Source organism: Ailuropoda melanoleuca, chromosome 11 (assembly GCF_002007445.2).
Source record: "Ailuropoda melanoleuca isolate Jingjing chromosome 11, ASM200744v2, whole genome shotgun sequence".
Taxonomy (NCBI): domain Eukaryota; kingdom Metazoa; phylum Chordata; class Mammalia; order Carnivora; family Ursidae; genus Ailuropoda; species Ailuropoda melanoleuca.
Genome location: NC_048228.1, coordinates 2,839,402 through 2,858,738, shown reverse-complemented (window position 1 = coordinate 2,858,738; position 19,337 = coordinate 2,839,402).

Sequence of the window (19,337 nt, the reverse complement as noted above, 5' to 3'; positions counted from 1 at the left end):
TCTCTCTCCTGCAGCAGAGCTGAGAGACCCCACATCCTGGCCACCTCCACCAGGCACACGCCGTGTCGCCTGAGTCTCCCAGTGGAGTGTCCAGAGCTTGGCTGCAAACACAGCTTGGCACAAAGCTGATGTGACAGCCACTGCTGGCGTGGGGACAAAACACTGGGGTTTGGGGAAATTCTTCCCAAAAGAACCCAGTGGAGCTGGGCCAGCTGGGTCAGAGCTTCCAGCTCTTCCCAAAGAGGTCATTCCATCCTGACACTGTCCCGAGAAACAGGTGTCACGGGAGTTCTTGCTGGAATGTCTGGGGGAAATAAGAGCTTTTCCAGGAAGGCCCCGAGGTTCTGGGCAGCAGCTGTGGCTTGAAAGGGGAAGAAATCCTCTGTTTTCTGGGAAAGCCAAGTCACCAGTACTGGGCTCTGATAGACCAAGGGCCAAGAGGGTCTCTGCCCCTGTCCCCCACCCCAAAGCTCCTGGCTTCAAGCTCCGGTCACTTCTGTGAGGAGGTCCCTGACCAGCTGCTGGTTACTTCCAAGAAGGGCTCGGTTGCAGACACACGGCATCGTCCTCTCAAGAGATGGTTTCCAGTGATTCTCCGGAATGTTCTCCACCTCGTGCCCCAGCATGGACGGCTGTGGGCTGCTGACAAGCTCCCTGGAACCACAGCTCTCTCTTGTGGCATCTGTAACGAGCAGGTCTGAGCCTGCATCGTATCTCCATCACGCGTCTGAGTTCCCCGCTCCAAAGAGAATTTCCATCCCAGGCAGGGCAGGAATGGTCATCCCCGCAGTACAGATGGGGACACTGAGCGGATACGGGGGAAAGTGGAGGGGGTGATTAGGGGTGGAGGCAGGACCTAAATCTTCCTGGTCTACCTGTCACCCACGGCACCCTCCACGGTCTCAGGGAACGATCTCCACCAAAGGGGCTGTCCCCCCTCCAGTGCAGAAATCAATCCCCTTCAGTTGTCATTGAACATCATTCACCAAGACCATGAGACTCCAGCTTGGTGCCCTCTCCCCAAGGACCACTGATATTCACGGGAGGGGGGAGGAAGGACAGGAACTGCCACCCACAGAAGCCAAGAACCTTCTAGGCGCGAGCTGGGCGCTGAGCTGCGCCCTCATGGGAACTCTGCCCTGGTGTGAAGAATACACCCCACTCTGGGCCCAGAGACTCCTCATCGTTCGCCGTGGTGGGACTCGGCAAGATCTTCTGCGAAGGGGCCATTTCCACACTCACCGGGGAGTCTGCACCCCTGCTTGCAGCCACACCCCGCTCTATGGATGCCACCAAGATGACCTATAACTGCTGAGCTCCAAGCCCAGTGGACATGACCCCTGGTAGTGCTGACAGCTGTCCCTCCAAAATTTATGTGTTGAAGTCCTAAGAACAGGACCTCAGAATGGGACAGTGAAAGGGGGTTAAGGTAAAATGAAGTCATCAGGGTGGGTCGCAATCCAATAGGACTGGTGTTCTATAAGAAGAGGAGATCAAGACACAGACACGCCCAGAGGGACCACACCGTGAAGACACAGGAGCGGACAGCCGTCTACACTCCATGGAGAGAGGTTCAGAAGAAACCAGCCCCGCCCACTCCTCGACCACAGACTTCCTGCCTCCAGCACCGGGAGAAACAGACCTGTGCTGCGAGGCGGGCCCGTCGTACCTGTGGGTACGGCTCTGCAGGCACCTTCCCTCCCCCGCGGCTCCTGCCTCAGCTCCAGCCTAGCGGTCAGGGCTGCCTCTGGCTTGTCTCCAGGAGAGCTGGCGTCCCGGCCTGGTTCCTGAGCGTGCAGGGGTCCCTCACAAACACGATCCCACCTCCTTGGTCTGCACCCGGCCAGCCGCCCTGGCCGAACCCCCTTCCTGCCCAGCTCGCAGCAGAACGCCCCACGGTCTGCAGAGCCCTGGCCCCCTTCACAGCAGTGAGCCCCTCGGTGCGCTCGGATTGGGCACGGCCGGGAGTCTACAAGCCAGCCGATCCAACCTTTCCCTCCCCGTCCTAAAAACACACGTTCAGCAGGTCCTGTCCCTCCCTCCCAACCATGCACAGTTCTCAGCCTCCCAACAGGCACATCTGGGCGGCATCGGTCTGCATGGGGGGCTGTCCCGAGCACTGCCTCCACCCACAGGATGCTAACGGCACCCTTCTCCCCAAGTGTGGCAACCAAAAATGTGTCCTGACATCGGCACACTTCCCCAGGGAGACCACCTGCCCCGTTGAAAACCAGTGCTCTGAAACACACCTTGATTCCGCCCACTGTCTCCCCCTCTACCTTCCCCAGGCCACCATTCCGCCTGCTGCTCCCACTGGCTTCCTGTCATCCATTCTCCACCCAAAGCGATGCTAAAACTCCAGGGGACAATGTCCTGCTCCTTCCTGCTCAGCCTCCTTCCCCCTCCGTCCCCAGTCCTTCACAACCCACCCAGAACAGGGTCCGCTGGCATCACAAGCTCCTCGCCTCGATTTGATTATTTCTCTGGGGTTGATGTCCCACGAGAATAGGAACTGCGCCCCTCTTCCTCAGCAGGGCCTCCGCGATGAGCGGGGCAGCTCCTGGCACAGAGCAGGAACCCCAGGAATATTCGCTGAAGGAATTAAGGAATGGGGGAAACCAGTGATTGTGTCCCTGAGCCACAGGCAGAGGAACGAGCTCCGGGACAGTCACGTGGCCGCCGTCCATCCTCACGGTTCCCTGACAGGTTCCAACAACCCCTTCCCCACTAGTGCGGGAACGGTGCAGAGGGCATGCCGTCCCATGGATGGAGCCCAAGCCTGCCGGCTGGGAGGGACCTCACCTTGTCCCCTCCCAGGCCAAAAGGTGGATCTCCTCCGGAGACTGTCCCACTCTCCTGTACTTGCCCCCGCATCGGGGGCTGAGGCTCCTTGTCCTCCGGTTCTGGTTTCTGACACAACCTGACAACTCCCTCCCTCTCTCTGAGTCTCTTTGTGCCCAGTGATGGAGAGGTCAGCCTCACTTGGGGCAGGAAGGGCCATTTTGCAGATGGCGGGAGTTGGGGCTCTGGTGCTTCAAGGAGGACACCATCCAGCCCCAATGCCCCCTCACCACCTCCAGGAAGCCCTCCATGACTACCTGCCCTCCACCTTCCTCTCTCTTGACCTCCCATGGGGTTTCCCTCTGATGCCCAGACTCCACCCCCACCAGTACCTGCCTGTGACACCCCCCATTAGGTAGGTCTCTGCATCCTGCAGCATCAAGGGGACTTCTCTGAGGTTCCCTCGGAGTCCTTCTCCCCTTAAAATAAGAGAGAAACTCAGCCCCAGGGCTGTGGTGGGGAGACACAGGGCACAGGAAACTAAATTGCAGCCTGAGGTGGGAGCTTATTAAGCTTGATTGTTATTTAATATTAATTACACTTTAATACAAACGTTAACTGTGCTTCAGAATTTTAATTTTTATCCAATTATTCTGCAACCACTGATTAAGCAGCGACAACGATGGGCGCTGGGGATCGAGGAGTGAGGCGGTAATGTCCTCACCTCCTCCAACCCCACACGCAACTCAGGCTCACAAATGTGCCGTCAGCGATCACTGATGGAGGGAAGGAATGAATGAATGAATGCAGGAATGCAGGAATGAATGCATGAGTCAGGAGCTTGCAGTGCACTTGGGGAAACCAGTGCTTTGGGTAAGAAATGACGCAGAGGCAGGGCAGTCGACGTGCTGGGGTGGATTCAGTTCTGTCTGGGCGATCCCGGAGGGCAGCTCAGAGGTGGTGACGGGTCTCGAATGCTCAGTACAAGTTTACGGAGGAGGGCCCCTGAGAGCAGAAGGAGGTCAGGGTTGATTTGTGGGGTCCCCTTAGGGAGGCCAACAGCGGTCAAGAGGGCTGCGGAGGTAGGCGGGCAGTGGGGACTCCAACATCCCTTTCCTCTGGGGCATTAGGTGGCCCCTCAGTGTCACTGAGTGCTTTGCTGGGGCAGGAAAGGGGGCGGGTTCTTACAGTCACGAGCTCCATCAGTTCCTACGACAACGGATGACGGAGGGACAGCCTGCCTCCCTGTGTCTCCATTTCCCCATCTGAACAGAGGAAGAAGTGACCTTCTGAGAACACGCAGTAAGAGGGGAGCCAGGGGTTCAGACCCAGGCTCTCAGGCCCTGAAGCCCAGGCTCACTGCTGCTCCGTATTCTGCCTCGTCAATGTGCAGGGTGGAGACACACGCTTGGTAAAGCGATCCCCGTGGCCAGGTGCAGCAGCCCGGGGGCCCGGGACCCAGCTGCTTCTCTCTTATCCAGGAAGCTCCTCCCACGCACCTGTCACTCACACCACGAATCACCCTGACACCACTTCTCTCTGGTGGACCCTGCCCATCACCTCGCAAGTGTGGGTTTGGGGCCCAAAATGGGGGGAAAGCTGAGCAAGCCATGTGGAGGAGGGCAGAGGGACGTGGAGGAGGGGAGAGGGACACAGCACAGGCACCAGGGAGATGCCCCAAGGCCCTACAGCCCTACCTTGGACAGGAAGTGTAGGGGCCGCAGGTGCTGGCAGTACCAATGGGCAAGGAGAAGCCTCCGTCTCCTCATCTATAAATGGGGCATCTGGGGGTCACAGGGACCCCTCGTAGAGGTTGTCCCCCAGACCTTTTTCACACTCTGGCCACTCCGGCCTCAAAGCACTTGCCCGCATCTCCCTCCCTGCTCGGAGCACCTGGTCGTCTCCTCATGCTGGATCCGTCCTCCCACACCAGCTCCCGATGTGCAGAGTGAGCTGCGTAACTGCTTTAATGGCCCCGCGTGTGCGCACTTCCGCCAGGGCATCTCGGAGGACCAGCTCACCCCAGCAGCTCCAGGGCTCCCAACGGAGATGGAGCTCGAAACCCCACACCCATCTCTCTCTCTGGACAGCCTCTGGGCTAGCCCAGCACGCACGTCCAGGAATCCCCCGAGATCTGCTGGGTGTCCTGCACTCTCGGAGCCCCTGGACCAAGGGGGCAAGGCCTCTGTCCACCCACAGAACTGGCCCCCGCTGACCGACCAGCAGCACAGAGCACCCCCACTACAGCCTCCAGGGCCCGAGCCCTACTGCCCGGGGCTGGCCCAAGGGAGATGGTCAGCAAGCCCCCGGCCTGGACTGCGGAGGCCGGGGGAGGGACGGAGGGCTTCGAGAACACTAGACACACTGCAGCCCGGCTGTGCCCCCTTCACAGGAGTGGGGTCACGCAGAGTGGAGACGGCCCTTCTACCAGAAATGGCTGGACGTGTCCCAAGAACTTGGGAAAGTTCTACTTCTCCTTGTAGACCACACGGCCTGTGGCAGCTGTTTGGGTGCTCAGTGTGCCCGTCTGTAAAATGGACTAAAATACTTGCAGGGAGGATTAACTGAAACAAAGCCCATCTAGGAGACCCAGCCTCCTGTAGGTCCTCCGTACACGGGAAGGAGCCATGTCGCTCTCAGACCGGGACAGCATCCCTTGCCCACCAGGCCCAGAGGTGTGGACAGAAACAGTGACGTCCTCTCGTGGGCCTCCATGGGACTCAAGGGGCAGCTCCTGGGTCTAGATCCATGAGGACAGGGGGCGCAGCCGTGGAGACTGCCAGCTGCCCCGCTGCCTGGCTCCTGTCCTTAAAATGGGAGCTCAGGCCAATCGTAAAGGTGGGAAGGCCCTGGGCACCTCGGGGCCACTCTGCAGACCCAGCCCAGCACCCCAGACGGCAGCTGCTGACGGTAGCACTGTGAGCAGTCCTGGCCAGGGGACAAGGAAGGGCCCAGCGGGGCTGATTTCAGACCCTCCTGCAGGAGCTGGCTGGGTGCAGGCTCCCAGAGGAAGCTGGAACATTTTCTGGACTCGGACACTGCACCGGGCCAGGTGGGGTGGGTATGCCTCCTCTCGGCGGAGGGAAGACAGACCTGTCTCTGCCAGGGGCTGCCATCGCCGGCCAGGGTGCCTCCCTGCAGCCCCACCTCCCCACCGCTCCTCCTGTTCACACCAGCCTCACGTGTGCCAGGCACTCTACAGCGTGGAAAGCACGTCCCCTCGGCTCTGGATGCTAGAGCCCAATTGCACTTTGGGAGCCGGGGAGCCGATGTCAGAAGCCCAGAAACTTGCTTCGGAACACCCCACACAAAGGAGCTGAAACCAAGCCTCAGGTCTTCGGGCTGCCGTGGCCCGCCTCTCCTCCGGGTCTCCGAGGCTGCCACGTCCTGCGGGAGGAGGTGCCAGGACCCAGCCAGAGCCCACCCAGGTCATCAGAACCAGAGCGCCGGGTACGCCCTCGGCCACATGCGAAATTCCACCAGGACCATCTCTGTTCTGCACGGATCGCAGGCCTGGCTCTGCAGCCCGCGGCCCCGCGTGGGCTCTGCCAGACTCCACTCACTCGCCATTAGATTAGAAAACGTGTATTTTGGTGTAACCAACTGCTTGTTGGGTTGTGGACCGGGGAACCTTCGGCAAGGGAAAACAATTTCACCACCTTCATCCGTTGAATTCATACCGGGGCCTGTTCCGATTTCGCGGGAACGGTCTCGGTAACCTGTGTGGGGCAGAGGATGTTGGTGTGTTTCTCTCTCTTCTCACTCGCCGGGAGTCGTTCTGGATGCCCCGTTCCCTCTAGGTTGAGCTAAGGAACACTCCGTGGAAAATTAAGTGTCCGGACCGCAGCCAGTGCGCCTGGGGGGCCGGGAGCCCGCGCCATCCCGTGCACAGAGTAACGTGGGGAGGGCGACCCTCACCTTCCCCGCCCCGTGGCCAGGACCGCCTCTCAGAGTCCGGGAGGGCCTGAGCGCCAGATGTGGCTGTGCGCCCCGCCGCCCCGTCTCTGGGGGGAGCGAGGTCCTCTGCGTGGCCTGAGTCTCCCAGCGGATGGCATCCCAGGGTTAATATCCACAGCAAGGGGAACCAACACAGCAAACATCAAATCCAGGCCCTTGTTTTCAGAATTCTATTTTCAAGTTAATCACTTGTTTGTTTTTAGGAGAGAAGCTACACCTTGCGTGTTTTCACTAAGCAAGTCTGTGTTTGCACGTCGACCAGTGTATTTAAATTCCTCACGTGCTGCATTTCAGGCCAGGACGTCCTCCTCTGTCCCCCTCTCTGTTTCCCTCTCTCTCCACCCTCTCCCCTTTCCCTGTCTCTCCTCTCTTTGGAGTCATTCTGCCGATCTGCTAAAACAGATTAGTTACCAGGCCTGCTCCACACCGGATCCCTTTGGGCCCTGGGGTAAGACACACCCAGGGGTCTCAAGGTGAGAGGGGTAGGTCAATGACTGTAAGTGGGGAGAGTGCCGCCCGTGACCCAGGACAGCTGAGACGTCCTTGCGCCCCACCAGATGGTAGAGAAACAGTATCTCCTCAGAGACTAGGAGTGACCAAGTAAGTGGGGAGCCACGCTTCAGCCAGGCCAGCCTCCTCCCAGCCTGCGCACATGCGAGATCAACTTGAGTCCACGTCCACTCGCCACGGTCCAGCCAATACCCCGGGCCTCACACCATCCTCTCCTAACCCACAGCCACCTGCACGGGCTCACAAGGTGGCACTCTGGCCACCTCTCCAGCTGCATCCAACAGAGCCGAGCCCCACATCCCTCTCCCTGTCCTGGCCCCCACCCCTGCATCCCCTGGGCTTGACATAAAGGTCCCTTCCTCTGAATGTCCGCCTGTCACCCCAGAAAAGGCTGGGCCCCAGAGAAATGTTCTCCTAGGTGCAGTCCCTCATCAGCAGCCACTTCGAGCTATAATCCTTCCCTCAGCTGGTAGCCCCATGGTTCTAGGTCTCCGGTGTGTTGGCCTCCCCAGCACGTCACCCAACCCCCACACACAGAGATGCCCCACAAGTGCCAATGGATGGATGGATGGACAACATGGATGGATGAATGGATGGACAGATGGATGGACAGATGGATGGACGGATGGATGGATGGATGGATGGATGGATGGATGGATGGATGGATGGATGGAAGGATGAGTGCATAAGTAGATGGATGGATGAATGGATAGCTGGTTGACTGGGTGAATGCATGAGTGCATAGGTGGGTAGGTGGATGGACAGATAGCACCAATGCTTCTCCCCTCTCGTGGGATGTCTCACTGCGTTCACCATCTGCACTGATGTCCTGGTCCTGGGTGCTCTCCCTTCTTTCACTGACAGCAATGTTCATCACATAATTCAGCTCAGCACTGGACAGTGTGGCTGAGTGGTCTATCTCACGTGTGAATGTCCTCCTTTCCTAAAGAAGCCATAGTTACAGAGGGCAGAAACTGCCACTATGCTTCTTTGCCTAGCTTGGCCACACTTAGCCCTTGCCCTCCACCATAATAAATGCAGGAAAGGTGTTATTTAGGTCTTTTATTTCCAATCAAAGAGGAAACTAGGACCATGAGGAGAAGGTCTGGCACACAAACCCCAGGGGCTCCAGCCCCCATCCAAAGTCGGTCCACCAGGCTGCCGCCGCCCAGGTTTGCCCTCACGTAGGGCATGGTGTATGAGGGCTGAATCAGCGTGCTGAAGCCGACAGGTGTGCCAGCGTTTCTGTAGCTTCTGTGCTGGGCTTAAAGGAAACCTAACTCCGAATTTCAGCTGAGACAACAGATAATTATGGGATGTTGCAAAAATAATCCATGGTTTCCCTCGAAAACCTCCCCCAGGGTTCTGCTACATGGTGAGCGCCCATGGTGGACGTCATGAGGTTTTCAAGCCCTCAATTCTATAATCTCATGCTGATGACAGTTTTAAAAAGTAAATACTTTCTACTTTGTTGAGTAGATTCTGTAAAGAGAGAGAGAAGAGAGACAAACACTCAGCAGTCTTTTAGGCAGAAGATGCCAAGCCAAGGGTCTGAAGGGAGGACCGGGACTCTCAGCTCCTGTCACCACCCACTGCCCAGTCCTGACACTTACAGGAGGTCCCTTGTGGGGGACACGGCTCATGGGTGGGGGACGCGGCTCATGGCTGGCCGACAGCTGTCCTGGGCAGCTCAGGGCTGAGGAGTGGGCAGCAAGGACTCTGGTCCAGCTCAGGGGCACTGACCTTCTGTTCTGACCTCTCTGCAGAGCAGAGACCTCCCTCTGCTTGGAGGCTGAAATCCTAAAAGCAGGCCAGCGCCTGCCCCAACAAGTTACACTGAGGGATCGGAGGGATTGGTGACTTTCAGAAGCACAAAGGGGACAAACAGTCCAACGCTCATCTTACCCCAGACCTAAAGGCTGGGGCCAGGATGGTGTTCTGACCATAGCTGGGAAAGGCAGGCAGAACATTCTGGAATCACGGTCTGCCCACATTAGCATCTCAGCCAATCTCCTTATTAATTTGCTGGCGCTGAGACTGGCAGAATAGCAAGGAGGGAAAAAATTCCTTACTGTGCCTCATGACAGGAAAGGCTATGTGGGGGCCTGACACGACTTGCCCGCTCCCTCAGAATCAGTGAGGGATCGCGGAGGACTGGGGTTTACCATCTCACTTACTGAAGCTGGATAAGCGTGCGGGGCATGCTTTTGGAACTGGGGCTGCTCTGGGCGCACGGGACCTACCCACGCTCGGGGAAGAAACAAAGCTCGAAGCCAGCCCCCCTGGAGGTCCCGGCTGTGGGAAGGAAGACAGGGTCGTCAAGGGTAGGAATCTGGACCCTGAAGCCCAAGGGGCTCAGCCGCACACTCCCCTGCTGTACCACACGCGCCACTGTGAGCCTGTCTTCATCCGTCCATCACACACAACAGCAGAGGTTTTCAGGAAAAGGAGGGTGAGGGACACAGTCCCTGGCACACAGTGGGCCTTCCAAGAGACAACATTGCTTTAGTGGGTGAAATGGCAGCCCCCAGAGAGAGACATCCACGTCCTAACACCCCAAACCTGAGAATGTGCCCTTATTTGGAAGAAGGGCCTTTGTAGATGGGATTAAGTTATAGATCTTGAGATGGGACTCTCCTGGACTGCCTGGGTGTGCCCTAACTCCAGTGACAGGTGTCCTTAGAGGACAAGGCACAGGGAGGTCATGTGAAGGTAGACGCAGAGAACGGAGTCACGTGACCACCAGCCAAGACACACCAGAACCACCCAGAGCCACCGGGAGCTGGGAGACAGGGCACAATAGTCCCCTGGGTCTTTGGGAGGAAGCATGGCCCTGCGGACACCTTGATTTTGGACTTCTGGCCTTCAGGACTGGGACAGAAAACATTCCTGCTGTTCTGAGCCCCCCGGTTCATGGCACTTCGTTCCTGCAGCCCCAGGAAATGCACACCACTGTGATCACTGGCTTCGGGGCCACCAAGTGGAGACGGCCCTACTGGCTACAAGGACGGAGTGCAGGTGAGGTTAGATCACTCCGCCAGCCCAGCAACTAGCAAGCAGCAGCTGCCTCGTGCCCAGCATCCGCTTTGTGGGGAGACCCCAGAGAAGAAGAAAAAGGCCCTGCCATCCAACACACAGTTTGGGTTTACCCAGGGAAAACAGAAGGCAATCCCTGAAGGAACGGGTCCTGCCAAATTTGGTGTGCTGCCCAGGTCCCTCTGTCTGTCACCTGACACTTCCTGCCGTCCTCAACCTGGCAGAGGCCGCAGTAAGCAAGCAAACAGACCTTCAGCCTGTGGCCTCAGGTTGACCAGATGGCTGATCACCGGCCGCCAACAACACCTGCCCCCACAGTTGGGTGTGCACCGGGGGGCAGAGGGGAGGCACCCACGGTGCGTGCTAAGATGGCACCGGTGAGCCTGCCTGTCCCCTGCCTGGCAGTGGGTGGCAGCCCTGGAGTGGGGTCTAGATCTCTGGTCCCAGAAAGGAGCTCCTGCCAGCCGCAGCTTGAAGACAGAGATGCTGCATTTGGTGATCTGTCAATGTTCTTAGTTGGGATGGCGGCTGCCGCCAGGCTCCCACAAATTGTGATACACAAATTGTTAGCAGCTTGCAGACCATTTGCAAATAAACCATCGCAGCGAGGCATTAAAAGATCCCCTAAATAAGCATCCTCGCGGAAGGTAGCGACACACGGCTTGTTTATATCCTTCCTGCTTGACACTTGTTCCATCACAGGGAGGCCTCGCTCGTCCCGCGGAGAGGCTGTGCAGGCAGCATTTAAAATGCAAAGATCTGCTGATTTTTCATACGGAATTATACAAATGGAACCACTCTTCCATTTTATGATTGAATTAGGTAATGTATTGATGGTGCAGAAAGAAGCAAGGTTATGTCCTTGTTTTTCATGATTTATGGGCTTGGAGCATCTCACAGCTCCTGGCTCTGGACACAAGCTCGCTAACATGCGCCTTGGTGCGCACAATGCTGGCTGTCACGGAGACAGGACGGCTGCTGGACGCACCAGCTTCTAGGCCATTAGTGTGTCCTCCAGAAAAGCCCTGCTCAGAGGGGAAGGCCCCAGCGGCAGGAGGCTGGTGTTGTCGTTTTGTCTGTTTTCCTCCTGCCATGGTGACTTATGATGACAAAGGCAGGAGACAACGCCAGGGACCAGGTCTGACTCCATTCTCTGAGACCCTCAATGGCCAGCAGCCTGGAGGCCGGGGGGAGCTGAGCTCACTGGACCCTCTGATCCTGCCTCTGTTCTGTTCAATCGCAGCACCTACTCGCCATTTACTAGCTGCCCTCGGACAAGCTGCTGTCCCCCTGCCTCAGCATTCCCACCTGTGAAATGGAGAGATGCGTGTCAGCCTCTAAGGGTTAACATAGCTCTATTTAGAAGCAAGTGGTGAGCCAGAGGTGTTTGCAAAAATCTTCTCATCCCAGGATTCCACCCAGGAAAGGCAATGGGTTTGGAATGTCTAAGAAGCAGGAGAGACAGAGCTCCCTGGAATGACGATGAGCTGAGAACTTGCCCAAGTTGCTCCCCTCCCCTCACCTCTGCTCGCAGGCTGCTCACCTCGTCTCCACTCTCAGGCTGCTCACCCCACTCCATACCCTCCCCTCCCTTCCCAGGCTGTTCACCTCCCTCCATTCCCTCCCAACCCCTCCTCTCCCAGGCTGCTCACGTCCCTCCATCCCCACAGGTTCTCCCAGCAGGCAACCAGGCGGGCCTGGAGCTGCCCTGGGCCTTGCTCCCTGAACTCTCCCTTGTACAGCTCATTAAGCTGATGGCTGGGAAAGCAGGTCCTCCTAAAGGTGGCCGTGCAGTCCCTTGCCCGAGGCTTGAGGGGAGTCTCATGGCCTATTCCTTCCTGCCTTCCCTGTGAACTCTTAAACCTGCAAGATGTGCTGAGCCAAGAGCAAATGGAACGGAGGACGGTTTCCGTGGAGCAAAATTATCAGCTCCTTCACAGCTGCCCCCTGAGCAGCTGGGGGTGCGTTCCCGGCCCTGCACACGCACAGAGTAGCAACGTTCTCTGAGCCTCGGAGCTCTGCAGACCGCAGGAAATTAAATCACTGGAGTGAGTCTGCCACGCCCAGCCCTGGTAGCCCTTCCTGGCCTTTTAACGCACTGTTCCTGGGGGCCTTCTGCCCAACCAGCCTCCCTCTACCCTGTTCCTCTGGTTCTGGCCCCTGACCCCTTCCTCCTGCCCCTGCCCCCTTCTCCTGCCCCTGCCCCCTTCCCNCCTGCCCCTGTGCATCAAGCCCTCTTGACCCGTCTCATGCTATACTTGCCCAGGCTCCACGGCTGGGGCTCTCTGAGGGCAGTGACAGCCCTTCCTTCTCCCTGTAGCCCCTGCACCCATTCCGGAGCCGGCGTGAGACCTCAGACGGCGGTGGAATCATGTCAGCCGAGTGCCTCGTGGAGGTTATCCAAGCTCAGAGGCCAGGGAGAGCCAGGGCGGCGGGCACCCCGCACAGGAAGCCAGATCCCCGCACACGCACGGAAAGGGCATGTCCTCCATCTCCCTGCTGTCCTAAGTTGGTGAGTCCACACTTGCTTTTCACGCACAGCAAGGTCACAGAAGCTCCGCTGGAACAGGAAGGACGGGCTCAGAGGTTCTCGGACAGGGTCCCCAGGCCGGCGGCACTGGTAGGAAAGGCAGCTTTTGCGCCCCGCCCCAGACTGCGCCGGCAGACGCTGGGCCCAAGAGTCGGCATTCCACAGCCTTCCAGACCAGACGCGGACTCTGAGCTCGGCCGGCCCAGGGGGCGTCTCGGCCGACCTTCACAGAGCGCGTGCTACAGGCGGGCTCCGTGCCAGGCACTCATGGCCTTGGGCAACCCCGTCCTCCCACGGCCCTGAAGGATAAGACGCCGATTCACCCCATTCTACAGGTAATGGGAACAGGGCACAGAGAGGGTGAATTGTGCACCCAAGACCACACAGCAGGTAAGAGTCCAGATTTGAGCCTTAGCAGCCCGACTCATTTAGAGCTCGGACGCTGGCGGGTGGTGCCGCTGGAGCCACAGCAAGGAGCAGAGGGAGCGCTGGGGACCTGGACCCACACGGGGGCTTATCACCATCCTCATCACAGCCACGTCCAAAACCCCGCGAAGGCTCAGCATGGCTCTGGATGCCGTGGGGCTGGGGGTACAGGAAACACGCAGGTGGGCCAGTCCTGGGTTTCAGACTGCACAAAGCCAGGCTGACTTGCCACAGGGGCCACAGACCACAGAGAAGGTGAGCCCAGAAGGGCCCCGGGAACCCAGGGGCAGTCAAGATGCAGGCTGGCCTGGAAGGGCTGATATGTCTCAGGCTGCAGAGTGGAGAAAAGGTGGTCCAGGAGGTGGCTCAGGGGGATGTGGGCCTGGGTGGGGCTGGACGGAGGCAGCCGGGGGGGGCAAGGCGTCCCTGAGTGTCCCTGAGCAAGGAGACTGGAGCCAGGACCCCCACGGTGGTGCTAAGGGCTCACCAGCTGCGGAGAGCCCATCCATAAGCAGCACAGCCCTCCACATCCCGCAGATTCGAAGACACACGCTGTTGGCACCGTTAGCACCGCCAAGCTGACAGATGGGGACGTGTTGCCATTCCTGGCATCACAGCGCCAGTCGGCCATGGCTTTGTCAATGGACTCTGGGCCAGACTCCCTAGATGCAGCCTGGCCCTCACACCTCAAGGCCATGTGGCCTTATGAACTTACTGGCCCTCCTTTGTCTCAATCTGTGAAATGGGGATCATGACAGGGTGCTGGGGATTGCCCACGGCATGTGTCCAGCACGCAGAGCAGTGCCTAGAGCCTGTAGGCCTTTGCAGATGGGGAGACCGAGGCAGAGAAACTGAGGGGCCTGCCCCAGCTCACAGAACTGACTCACGTTCCCCATGCAGTCCCTGAGACCCCAGGCAAGCGGCCTTCCCGCGCACGGCTGCCCTCTCCTCCGTGGGAGACAGAGGGGAGGTGCCCATTCAGGACGCACCATTTCTAAAAGACCTTGCTTGTTGGGTGCTGTGACGGAGACAGGGCACAGTCAGGAGGAGAAGGGGGAAGACTCCTTCTGCCCCAGGAGCCACCTCGCCCAGGCTTGTTCCCTTGGCCCCAGCTGGGCTTGTCTGGCGAGGGGAGCAAAAATGCTCAGAAGAGAGCCCAGCCTCCAGCCAGACTCCCAGACTCTGGATGCAGGCCGCGCCCCAGCGCCCGCCCGCCTGCCTGCGAATCTGCCCTGAGGCCTGCCCCGGGTGTCCTGGCCTGGCTCCGGCAGGCGTTTGGCCTCCCCTCCTTGGCCTGTGGCTAGCAGCCCGGGACGCTGAAAGTGTGGCCCCGTTGACACCCCTCTCCGCGGCAGTCTGTGGCAATTTTGCACACTGTCCGTGCTGCTGAAAACATGGGCTTCCGAAGGCTTTCCCCAAACACTGCGGGCATTTAGCGGCCGCGCGTTAACAGTGGGGCGTTTCATCCAACTGTCTGCGGTAACACTTGCTGTTTGTCCCGTCCGGACAAAGGGATTTTGTATGAGTTTGGCTGTTTAATCTGAAACCTGCACCTGTCTCTTTGATTTATTTAACCCTACCCTCAGGATTTTAAGCCAATAACGGGTGCTGGAAAACAGTCCAGCTCAAACAGAGCTCGCTCTGGTTTATCTTTGCGATATTTCCAAATCCTCCCGCATTCTAATGTCAAAGGCCTATTATTTAGCTCATATATCGTACAGGTTATAAGACACTAAACTGTAATCCTGCAGAGAAATGTTCTATTTCTGCTCCCCTTCAGCCAAAAGTCCGTATAGAAACACCTCTGGAAAGACGCCGGTGCTGGAATCAAAGCCCCCAAGTAGCAACGCTACGCTGAGCTTCACCATTCCTCCTGGGATGGAAACAAATTTTAGATGTCTAACACAGAAAAACTCAGCGCGCCTGAAAACACAGCTGTAATTCTCGTCCCCGGACAGTCATCTCTCCCTGGCGTTAGCACCAGACCCAGGGTGACTTGGCAGGGGAGCAACACGGACAACAGTGACCTGAATGGTGCTCAGAGACGGGGGCCAGGAGGACGGGGCTCCGTGCAACCCCACGCTGGTCATTCATTTGCAAGCATCTCCTGACCCGGGACGTCCAGGGATGGAGGAAGGCAAAGCCTGGAGGACCCCCGACCCAACTCCTTCCCAGCCTTTGCCTCCCGTAGGAAGGTGTGGCGAGAGGATGGTGTACCCCCAAATTAATGTCCACCTGGAACCTCAGAAAGTGACCTTATTTGGAAATAGGGTCTTTTAAGACGTAGTCCGTCAGGACGAGGTCCTATTGGATTACGGTGGGCCCTAAATCTAATGATTGATGTGACGGCAAACTTCATGTGTCAGCGAGACGGGACCAACAGGGCTCCAGACAGTTGGTCAAAGGTCATTCTGGGTGTGCCTGTGGGCTGCTTCTGGATGAGACTAACGCTGGAATCGGTAGACTGAGCAAAGCAGAACGCTCTCCCTGATATGGGTGGGCCTCACCCAATCAGTTGAAGAGCCGAACACAACAGCACCACCAAAAACCCAGAACTCTGCCCCTGACTGCACTGAGCTGGGACAACAGTCTTTTCCTGCCTTCGGACTCGAGCTGAAGCATCGGCTCTTCTCTGGGTCTCCAGCTTGCGGACTGCAGATCCGCGGACTTCTCAGCCTCCGCCATCACCTGCCAATGCCTCAGAATAAACCTATGTTTCCTTATGATATACCCACGTCCTACTGGTTCTGCTTCTGCGGAAAGCCCTGGCTGACACACTGAGATGCACACAGACGGACGAAGGCCTTGCTAAGACACAGCCAGACACTGCAGAGACACAGCACGAGCCAAGGGACGCCAAGGACAGTCAGCAGCCACCAGACTCGATGAGGCAAGGGCACGTTCTTCCCTGGAGCCTTCGGAAGGAGCACAGCCCATGGACACCTTGATCTTTGACCTCTGGCCTCTGGGACTGGGAGGAAACAAACTCCCCTTGTGTTAAACCCCCTGGGTCTGTGGCATTTTGTCACGGAAGCCCCAGGACACCAGTCAGCCGGGGCCACTTACGATCCGAGGCCCTTACCAGATGGTCCAAGACACGAGGATCACACACTCATTCATTCATTCCCTGAGTATTTGAGGGTCTCTGTTCTAGGATCTGGAGACACAGGATACAAGGGGCTGCCCTCACGGGGTTGACATTCTAGGTTGACGGGACAGGTAAGACACAAACCAGGCCAAACGCAAGCCGATCAGAGGGTGACAGGAGCTCTGGCAAGGCCGCCGTGACAGGAAGCAGGAGGTGGTGAGCTGAGCAGGGAGGGGCTTTGAAACAGGCCGGTTCCTCTAAGGCTGAGGGGAGCTGAGGGTGCCTGGCTTAGCACCGGCTCCCAGAGCCCGGGTCCCCGTAGGCAGCTCGGCCTTGGTCTCGCAGGCTGACACAGATAAGGGCACGCACAGTTGATGGTGGTTTCGGGTCCTTGCTGCGTGGCCTTGGCTGTGTTCCTAACGCTGCCTGGGAGCTGGTTTCCTCGGCCGTCGGGTGCGGATAATGGCAGGGCCGCGGGGCTCTTTTGAGGATGAAATGAGATGTTTCACGGTAGATGCACCGGGCCTGTGGTCCTGCTGCGTCCATAACTCTGAGCGGTTATTCTGTCCCCAGGGACCCCGCCTCCTGGTGTTCACACCTTCCCTAATCCACTCCTGAGTATGGGTGGGACCTGACCCACTTCAACCCAACAGGAAACAGCAAAGGGGGCGATGTCCCTTCTGGGATAACCTTGCACAAGGTCGCAGCACCCGCCTTGCTGGGGGACTCCCCGGCTTGCTGATCTGGGGAGGGAAGCCGCCGTGCAGTGAGCCAGCCCTTGGGGAAGGCCCCAGAGCCGGCGGCTGACGGCCAGCAAGAAAGGAAGCCCTAGGCTGGCAGGCTTCAGGGGACTGTGTGCTGCAGACAGACACTCCCAGCTCGGCAGGGACTCCACCCCAGTCCAGCCTCAGATGAGACCCCAGACCCAGCCGACGTCCTGACTGCAGCCTTCTGCAGTACGAGGCCGCTGCATCAGGCCCGGGCCCCGACCCGGGGAAGGGGCGGTAATACATGTGTGTTGGGGTGGTTCGTCCGACAGCAGTCACTAACACAACACCGCTCATCTTCAGAGACAGGCTGGCACCGGAGGGCACAGTCTGGGGCAAGAGGGACGGACGCTTGGGTTACACACTTTCTGTGCCAGACACCTTCCTAAGTGAGTCACCGATAAACATACTTCCTCAGCTGGACCCACAAGATTCCTGTGACTTTCAGGCAACTAGGAAGGGTCATCAGGGAGTCATTCTATGTGGCCACTAGTGCGGGACAAAGGGACACTGTGACATTTGCTGGCAGGGCATCCCTACTGTGCATGGGGGACATCTCAGTCTGCCCCAGGCAGGGCCGCTGACCCTGCCCCTCGCCAGCCGGCCAGCTGGGCTGATCCGTGCTCAGCGGGCCACCCACAGGGACAGAACGCACTGCCCACAGGAATGACACGTGGCCCGGTCCAGGCGATGTCTGTATGTATTTTCACTTGATATTTACTTCTATATAAAGATATGTGCACACTTATATTTCTTCTTAAAATTCATGAATCGGCAATCCAATGTGAGCCGGCAGTTGGCTCCAGGACCATGGCGGTCAGCGGCATGTTCCGTTTTGTCACTGATGGGATATGTTTAACCACGGCTCTTAAGGACCTGAACACATGCTCACACACACACTTTTTTTTTTGAACTTCAAGGCGTTTTCTTTCGGAGTGTTTTTATGAAGCGGTGTGAACGTCAGCGGATTGACTTTAAACGCGCTTCTCCTGCAAGCCGCGGACTCACACCCCCTGCACGGCGCACTTTGGTCTCAGACGTTAGTTGTTTTTTTGTTTTGTGAACCCTCCCTTCCCTCCTTCACCCCCTCTCTGTCTGCTGCTTGGCGTAGCAGAACGGGCCAAGAGAAGGTGAGATCCCCCGCGGGACGAGGAGGGAGAAGCCACTGGCCAGTTCCCGGCGAGGCCCTCCTCTATCTGAACAGCTCGTTTACTACAAATGAACGCAATTAATCTTAGCAGCATGCCCAGCGGGGTGGCTGCCGACCCGGGACAGCCTCTCTATTAGTGGAAGCAGGGTGTGCGAAGTCACAGGACCCAGCGTCCAGGAGCGCTATGAGCGGGAATGTGCCGTTTACAGCCCACCCTGACTCTGCTAGGTGTCCCCTCTGCAACACCCCTGCCACCTGTCCCTCAGCCCAGACTTACACGCCTCATCTGGCGGGGAGCTCACTCTCACCACAGGTGGCCGATCTCACCACTGGACATCTGCCGTCGAGGTCCACACGCACCACTGGAAGGCTTTCCTGACCTATGAGCTCAGTTCTCCTGGCCTTGGTGTCCTCCCACCTCTCCCAAACCACCCCTCCTCATGAATGAACAAACAGCTTCAGCACGTCCAAATGTTCAGTCCATCCTTCACCCCCCATCCATCCACGGGGTCAACAAACACTGTCTAGACATGTGTCCCCACTGGGGACGTGCAGGGTCTGTGCAGGCACTGGGACCCACGGGGAGCCCCCACCCCCCAGAGCATCTGTCCCAGTGGAAGGACCAGAGGGTCAACATGGCCATTTTAGAGGGTCCCAGATGCCATACAAAGAGGGGTATGGCACAGTCTCGGGGAAGCCCTTTGAGATAAGATGGCCAGGGGTGAATGTTGGAACTGAGACCTACAAGGGTGAGAATAAATGAGCCAAGGGAAACACTGAGCAGCGGGGCACTCCAGAGAGTCATTCCAGCTTCCAGAATGTTCTCTCCATGGCTCCTTATGACCAGTGGGGTCTGGTCATCTCTGCAGAGGAATAGAAGGAGAGTGGAAGAATGTGGGTCGGGATCTCCATAGTCATCTTTTGACCTGCCCCGGCAGGCTTCCGCAAGCTCATTACTTCCGGGTGTGGTCAAACCCAGGACAACCGCGGGCGTCCTCTGCAGAAGGACCAGGCGTCTTCAGCCCAAAGCAGGCAGGACGAGGTAAGAACGCAGCTGTGAACTTGCTTCTCTGAGAGCTCTCCACCTCTCCA